Raw genomic sequence first — 8,157 nt, 5'->3', positions numbered from 1 at the left:
GAGCTCTTACAAAGACGGACTTAATAACACCCCCCCCCGATTTTTCTTGAAGGTGTTGCAATATCCCCCAACCACCCACCTTTCTCTAACCTGCTCCTCCTCCCACTTTCCCAGAAACTGTGAGTAGTATGTGTGAAAAGCAACTTAGCCCAGTGTCTATAGCAGAGCTGCAAGTTGAGTGCGAGAAGAGGCTTCCCTGAACGGTTTGGTGTTTCTAAAGTTGCTGATATACCCGTAACAAAGTAGCTGGGCTTGTTGGCCAGTAAGACGCCGAGTCCCGGCGCGCTCAAGCTGTGTGCACCTCGCACGAGGAAGGTCTGGCCTCACGGTCTCTGGGCTCAAGGCCCTTGGGATCAGCCAGGGGCCAGGATCAGGCTCCTAAGGCAGCAGGAAAAGGCAGACACGTAATTTCACTCCTTTATCCTCCCTCGCCCCCACCACCACTTTTTTTTTTTCTTTTTGTAGACGGGCTGTGTAATAGGCAGGTAGCCCCGAAGCTGCGATGTAGGAGTTGTGAGCGATCCCGGAGCTGGCAGTGCCCTTCTGGATTTAGGAACCGTCTGGGGGAGGAGGAGGGTCAAAGGGGCATCCGCTTCTTTTGAACGAGGGCGCGGTTTACTTCCCGCAGACAGCGGGCGGGGAGAGCTCAGAGCAGAGGGCTCCGTGGGATGTCTCTTTGAGCAGGTAATTTCTGCAGCGGGGTCGAGAGCTGGTGACTGACACTCTCGGTGACAGCAACCAGGCCGGGCAGCGCCCTTTCCGATTATCAAGATGATTAACCTCCGGGCCTTGCCTCTGGTGGGATCACCGCTCCCCCATCACCTTTTCTCTCACGGGGATTAGGGGGCGCTCCTTTCAAAAGAGGACCGGAGGGTCGCGGCCTTGGCCCTTCCTTAGCTCCATGCGGCCTTGCATCCGAGCAGGGCTGGGGGAGGAGGGGGCGGCATGCAGATCCGTCCCTTCTCGTCGCCTACCTAGCCAAGCCGGGTTCACTGGGCCGGTCCCCCGCGGTCCCTCGGGTCACCTCCCCCCGCAACCACTTGTCTGAAACTTACCAGATTCCAACCTTAAGGCAGGAAAAAAAGTGTTTCATATACAAACCGATCAGGGTATTTGCAGATAATTGCGAATGTCAAATACTGGGGCGTGATGACAAAGTGCAGAGATTGCCAGGACCCGAGCTCCGCCTGAGGGGCGGGGGCTGCTGGCGGGTCTCCCGGGCCACCTCACGCCTGCTCAGAGGAAGGGAGGGGGCAGTCAGCCGCAGCTGCCTACAGCCCATTTAACGGAGATGGCTGTTTCCTCGACCCCTCTGCTGTGGAGCTGATTCATGGATTCATCCACTGCGTCCACACTTGAGCCCGGGGCAGAAGGCGCTGCTACGGTGAATACAGCACCAGCCCAGCTCTCCCCACACCCACATGCACACACAAACACCCTAGGCAAGATGCACGCATTATGGGGGTTACTGGGCCTCAGTTGGACGCCAAGGCCCAAAGCCCTGCCAGGCAGCGTTACCAGAGCTATTGCCAGACTGTCACCCGCTGCTGCCTGAGAACAGGGGGGAGGGGCGAGTCACAGGCTACTTTGGGGCCAACTGCTGCACCCCTCTAGTACCGGGATTAGTCCTTTACAGACATAAAAACTTTTTTTTTTTAAGGCCCCTAAAACTCGACCCTCCAACCTAATTCTGCCCCGCTTGCAGGAGGCCAAGGAGGGGGTTTGCCCCGGGAGCCCTAGCACATACAGCCCACCAAAGTCGACCTCGTCAAGGCCTTGGCGACAGCAAAGGTGACTGCTCCCAGCAGCTTTCAGGACAACTCCTCTGAGACGCCCTCCCCCGCCCCCGCAGACATGCTCAGAATGTTTCAAGCCCCCCAAATCCTATCTATATGTATATATGGTTACCCTTGTTGGATTCCAAATGTACTGAAAACCGAGGGGATCAATTATAGATGGCATGATGAAGTTAGTGGCAGGTCCACAGCTTTCCGGGGGTCAGAACCGCAGGGGTGGCAGAACGTGGGTGCTATCGCTGGGGGCTGGACGTAGGAGACGGAGAGGAGCACAAGAGGCGCACACACCCCCTACGGCGTCATGACGACTACTACAGGCAACACAGGGCTCTGGCCCCTGAGTCCTGGGTAGATGGACAACGTCAGGGGAGGGGAGGAGGCTGAGCGACCTTTGACACGCTGGCCCCCTTTCCTTTCCGAGGGCTGAAGAAGTGGCGGGATATTCTGGAAAGTGGGGGGGGGGGAGCAGAGTGGGAGGGGGTAGGAGGAAGGGTGGATTACTGCTCACTCTAGTGCAGCCAGGCTGCCAAGGGAGGAAAGTTCACGAGAGAGAGCAAATTGGGACGTCTGTTGCGCGTCCCTGTTCCCAACCCTCAGCCTCCCCACCCCCTTCCATTGAGCTCCTGAAGTCATCGTATCCCTGGAAGCCCTTAAAGTTTTACACTCCAATTGTCTGAGGTTTCCGATGATGACAAATTAGAAAAAGGCTTCTGCTGCAGCCCAGCACCTAAGTCGGAGAGTTGGGGGGAGGTACGATACTGGATGCACAACTAGGGAAAAGGAAAGTCTTGCCTCCCTGGCTTTCTCTGCCGGGTTGGGGCAAAGGAGAGCGGAGGACTAGGGCTTGGGGCTAGGAAGCACTTTGGTAGCCCGGAAGCGGGATCCACAGAAGTCCAGGGCTTGGATCCTCAGCTAAAGGGCCCCAGGAGTGCTCTGGGTGTTCAACCTTTCTTACCCTGACCAGGAAGGCCTTGGTCTTGCCGGAAGACCCAACTGGGGGTCATGGGGACAAGCAGGGTGACAAGATTTGCGGGAGAGACTCGTTCAGGTCCAGTGAGGCGGGTGTAGACGGACAACAGCGTCTATCTCCAGCGTGGGCGGCCAACCGCGGACCCACAAGTGTAAGATGTGATTCTATTTGACTTTCCAAATCAAAATGCATTGATTGGGGCCCCGAAGAGTTCACGGCACATAACCATCTTAATTAAACCTGCTGTAAACAGACAAATCACTTCTCCTCTTGCACATAGAGCTCTGGGAGATTGCACAGGGTCTGGCAGAAGCTAGGCTTGAGGGATGCTCTTTAAAGAAAGAAGTGTAAATGAGGCAAAGAAAAAAAGTGGAGCTTCTACGACTTAGAAAACAGCTTAACTGAAACCAAAACTCGAAACAGCCAGAAGGTATGGGATAGGGCGAGACCTTTAAAAGCCAGGGGACAACCTGGTTGATGGAGCAGCTCCGTGGGGACCGGCAGACCAGGGTGGGACCTGCAGTGGAAGCTCAGGGAGGGAAGGGGAGGCCCCAGGTTGTTTGGGGAGGCTGAGGTACTCATCGCTGAGGCTCTGAGTTACCCCACTCAGCCCTGCGCTTTCCTTTCCAATCCTTCCATCTTTCCCTGCCACTGGTCTCGACTTCTGGCACTCGGAGGACGGCGCCGAGAGGACGCGTCCTCCCTTAACTTGGTCAGCGTGGGGGACAAGGGGCGGCAGCGGTGAGTGCCCTTAGCACGGAGCCACTACGGTGGGGCGCTAGGAACCTGGTGATGGCAAGGCTGGAGAGGATGGGTGGGAACAGGAGCTCAGCCGGAGCAAAAGGGAAGGGAAGTTGTCCGTAACCCTCTGGGAAAGCGGGAAACGGGGAGTAAACACCCATAGCTCAAGGTTCACTCCCTCTTCAGCCGAGTGCCGACACCGTGGCGCGATCTCAAGAAGCTGGATGAGGGTCAGGCGCTTTGGTACCAGCAGCCCGCGGGTGCGGAGAAGAGCTTGGGGAAGTGGCAGCGCTGGGAAGGGCCCGCAAGACGCCCTTTCTGCCCGGAATACGCAAAGGGCTGGGTCTATCTCCGAATAATTCTGGGCCTCCGGAAGTTACCTGGCAGAAAGCGACCCTCGAGCTGACTTTGGGTCTCACAGCCTAAAACAAGACGAACGAAGGGGAGCTCATCGGTTTTCTAACTAAAAGTGAAAAGGAGAAGTTTTCCATAATATGTAAACACTGAAGATATGAGCGCACAGGTTTGGGTGTGTTCCTGGGAACTTGGGGAGCTGCCTCCTCCACCCTCCATGGTTTGCAAACTTGAATTCTCATTGCTTTTCATTGACTAGCTTCTGACCCCAACAGTAATCTGATTCAAAAATACTCTTCATTTCGTTAGGCTGACTTTGGCAGGCACTAGTTATGTTGTATCTGGTAGGGAATTTAAGTTCAGTTAAATTTTAGCATAATGCTTTTCGAAAAAGTCTTTTAAAAGATTTTTTTTACTTCCATACAGCAAATGAAAACATATATATGTGTGTGTGTGTGTGTGTGTGTGTGTGTGTGTGTGTGTGTGTATATGATTGGAGAGAAACATGCTTAGATTGCCTTTAGATTTTTGAGATTTTGTATAGGCGCCAACAACTCCGTGGACAGAAACGAACGGGCTATTTGCAGTTATTATTCATGAAAGGTCTTTTATATTTTTAAATTGAGGCATGGTTCCCAGGTGGAAAAATTCTTTATGACTAAGAACATGCTTTCAAAAAGATTAGAAAATTTAAACAAAAATTTGGAGTGCATGATAGTATAGAAGTCTCTACTGAAAACAACAGATACCACTACCATCCAGGAGTTGAAGTCAAAATGTAGTAAAAGTTCATTAAAATGCAAACTATTAGGGAAGCATTGCAAATCTCTTTGTCACATCCAAAGGGAAAAATCTTTAGAAACCTCCCTCCCTTGTTTTATACTTGTGTTGTGAGACTTGAATTGTCAACATTTTTCTCTTCTGAAATAACAACAGTTCACCTTTCAAAACTCTTCACCACAGAGTGACAATGATGATTGTTCTCCAGGCAAAGGACTTTTGAAACAAACAACTTCTTTCACATATTCGCACTTGCACACCCCACACAAACGCACACAGTTGCCGTTTTTTTTTTTTTTTAAACGTTGCTTTTGAATGAGAGAGAGAAAGAGAGAGAGAGGAGAGAGAGACAGACTAGGAAACTCGAGCTTAGGTAACCAACGAACCCAATTACTAGGCTTTATTGATACTAAAAGGAAAAGTTCCCCTCGTAAAATTTCTCTGAGCTTATTAGTTATTTAAATCAGCCCCAGGGCTGGACGAGCGACGCCGCAGGCATCCACTGTCGGCTCCTGGAGGTGAGCAGACGGCGGCCGCGTCCTGACCCACCGCCTCTCGCCCGGCACTTGGCACCAGGGGCAAAGGCAGGCGCGGCGAGCTGAGGTGAGCCACTTGGCACGAGTGCCGGGCCTGGCACGCTTGGCGATAGCTCCGCGTGGCCGACGGGTATTAGAATTTAGAAGCGAACAGGTCACAGCCAATGATGAGGGTGTGGGTGAGCAGGCCAGGCGGACAATGGGCACCAGAACTCAGCGCGCTGGCGGAGCTGCTCCGCCGCGGGAACGGCTGGGCACCGGCCCCTGCGGCCCCGGCGAGAGCGCGTTTGCTCTCCCCGCTAGGCTGGCGTCCTGTCAGGGTGGGGTTGGTGGCGGCCGCCAGGCGTGACCGCTCAGGCCTCCAGGGCTCATTTCTGTTTTGTGTGGGGCTAGGAGTTTTGTAATTGGATAGGCACCAGGTGAATTTACACCTTTCTGGGTCGTTGTCCCTTTCAGGAGCTAACAGTCCCAAAATGTGTGTGTGTGTGCGCGTGTGAACTGTTGAATTTATTAAAAAGAAGCCCCAGCCTACCCACTGAAGTCCTCTGAGAACGACATGGGGGCTCTCAAATCTGACGTAGAGCTGGGGCAGCTCAAGGTGATGCCTAGCTCAGCTGGGCTTGGCCGCGGGCCCCGAGGCAAGGCACGGCGGGGCCGGGAAGAACCGAGCCCCAGAACACCGCGGGCACAGACTACCCGGGAGTTAACCCGGGGGTCAAGCCTTGACGGACTAAGAGAGTTTCCGTGGGGCTTCGTGAGACGGAGAGAACAGGAGAGTCACCAGCCCAGGAAACCCTCTAGATTCCTCGCCACTCCAGAAGGGTTTGGACCGCCAAATAGACCGACTCCCCGCTTCGTCCTCGGTCCCAGTAAGTGCTTGGCACCTTGGGTCTCGCAGAAGGCGTTCTCGCTCTTTCCCGCGCGGTTCTAGACCAGCGCGGGCCCAGGGTCGCTAAAGGCTCCCGGAGCTGCTGGAGCTTGGGCCGCCTCGGACCCGGCTTCCTGGGCCCGCTCGCCCCTGCTACGGGTGGGCGCGAATTTCAGCACGCAGGCTGCCCTGCTTGTAGTTTAGGGCACGGGTGGGGCGCCTGGAATTCCCAGGTATGCTTCTCATTACAAGGGGTTGGGACGCCGCCGAGGTTTTGCTTGCCGGGCGGGTTTTTGTGTAGGATGGTCCGCTTGTGACCCGGGCCGGGGACCTGCCCATCCCCCGCCGCATCCTTAACCCGCGGACGTGAGGCGACGCGAAGGGTGGGCTCCCGGACACAGCGGACTGAACCGGCGCCGCAGGTTTCGGTCGCAGCCCACGCGGTGGCGCTGTCGGGAGGGGACGCCTTATCTCCGGTCCGCGACCCGGGCGGTGACCCGGGCTCCGAGGCGACGGGGCCATAAGGATGAGTCGAGGTCGCGGGCTTCTTCGCCGCTACCTTGGGCCCCGGCATTAGAGATGGGACAGACCCGTCCTCCTTGCTCGGTGTTTCCGGACGGAAAACGCCGCGGGTCGGGAGCGGCACTCCGGGCTCAAACCCCGGCCTCCCCGGGGTGGGGGCTGGGAGGCAGCGACAGCTCCTTTGGCGTTTCGTTTTCTGTCCCCCATAGCCTTGTTACTGGTCGTTTAAAGTCGATTTCTATTTTAAAAAACTAGTCTAGCAGGGCATTCTCTGCCTGCGATGCTGCAGGAGATCCCGCTATTAAGCTCTAGACTCTGAAAAAGAGTGAAAGGATCCAAGAACCTGGGGGCGTTGTCATGTGTCGTTGGAGTTGTGCTCGGAGCGGGCCCTCCGCCTTCCTGGGCTTCCCAGCCCGCGGCCGTGGAGGAAGCACATGCACACCTTCAACCAAAGTCTCTCTTACCTTCAAATCATGTCCCTTCGCTTTCCTTACTCAGGGCAGACACTGCCCACCCCCGACGCCTTCTCCCATCACCTATATTTGGGACCCCAGTGCATAAAGCTCCCAGTCCTCGCCTGAGGCAGCTCCTGGGCCGACCTTCGAGTGTCCCCTCCCGCCCTCTGGGCGTCTGCATTGTCTGTTCCCCTGGTTTCAGACCCTCCGACTTCCTGGGCGCTCAGCTCACTAGCATAAACTAGTTGCCCACCACGCATCCCCAATCAGTCGTCTCCCTGGGACTCATCTCTCCGTCCTGGCCGCAGGGGCTCGTTCATTTGAGGATGGGAGCAGGACCTTCACCACCCCTACCTTAGGCGGCCCGACGGCTTCCTCACCGCTCCGCCCCCGCCCAGGCCCCAGAGCTGCTGGGGGAGCCAGGAGTAATTTATCTTTGCCTGGCGCGGGTTGGGATTTGTCCGGCTCTGATGCCAACGAGGAAGGCGTGCGGATAACGAAGTAAGTGTCCCCCGCCCCCTGCGCTCTGGTCAGTCCCCAGACGCCCCAGAGCAGTCTGGGAAAGGGCTCGAGCCCACCCTAGTTGATCTGCCTTCTAGGCGCGTGCCCCTCGGGGCGTTCTGGCCCCGGGCCCCAGTCTCCTTGGCACAGGCAGTTTCCAATCCAAGCCTGGGGCAGTTATGAGGTCCGTGAAAATGTTGGTCGCCTAATTCTCCCCGGACAGTCCGCGGCGGAAATTGGCTTCAGAACTGGTGTGGGCTTCATTTGAGAGAAACGATTCCCTCCCGCCCTCCTCTTGCCCCCAGCAGAGCAAGCCCCGGGTGGGGGGGGGGGCGCGGAGAGGGGGAGAGGCAGGCCTGCGTGGGTTCCTAGGAGCCATAGAAGGCTTTCGACGCTGGCAATTCCCGCAGAGTTTTTCTTGTGTGTGCGAGAATGGAGGGAAAACGCGGCACAACTTTCCCGTGTTCTCTAAGAGGCAGCGCACCGCCGGAAGGGCCTCTTTGCCTGGGCGACCAGACTTGAAATCCAGGAAGCCTGGTGATGGATGCTGGGCCCTCAGAGGTGTGGGTGGCCGGGCTGAGGGCCGGCGTTCCACGCCCGGCACCCGGTACCCTACGCCCGGGCAGTCGGGCCT

The 8,157-nt window shown here is 56.3% G+C and overlaps 1 protein-coding gene across 6 annotated transcripts in view; it reads left to right on the top strand.

Annotated features, from left to right (window-relative positions):
• Positions 1-3,411: 3,411 nt before the first annotated feature.
• SATB2 (SATB homeobox 2) overlaps positions 3,412-8,157 on the top strand; it is a 193,328-nt gene continuing 188,582 nt past the window's right edge. The window contains exon 1 of one of the 6 annotated variants that reach the window (XM_036076657.2): positions 3,412-3,507. The gene's annotated coding sequence lies outside the window, so the exon portion shown is untranslated. Of the gene's footprint in view, positions 3,508-4,925; positions 5,245-5,712; positions 6,047-6,259; positions 6,279-6,770; positions 7,524-8,157 lie in introns of those variants that run through there. The other 5 variants (XM_036076658.2, XM_036076654.2, XM_078071155.1 and 2 more) reach the window with 5 other exon arrangements.

This window comes from Halichoerus grypus, chromosome 4 (assembly GCF_964656455.1).
Source record: "Halichoerus grypus chromosome 4, mHalGry1.hap1.1, whole genome shotgun sequence".
NCBI lineage: Eukaryota > Metazoa > Chordata > Mammalia > Carnivora > Phocidae > Halichoerus > Halichoerus grypus.
The sequence above is the reverse complement of the archived record's forward strand: the minus strand, read 5'-3'. Positions and strand labels throughout refer to the sequence as shown.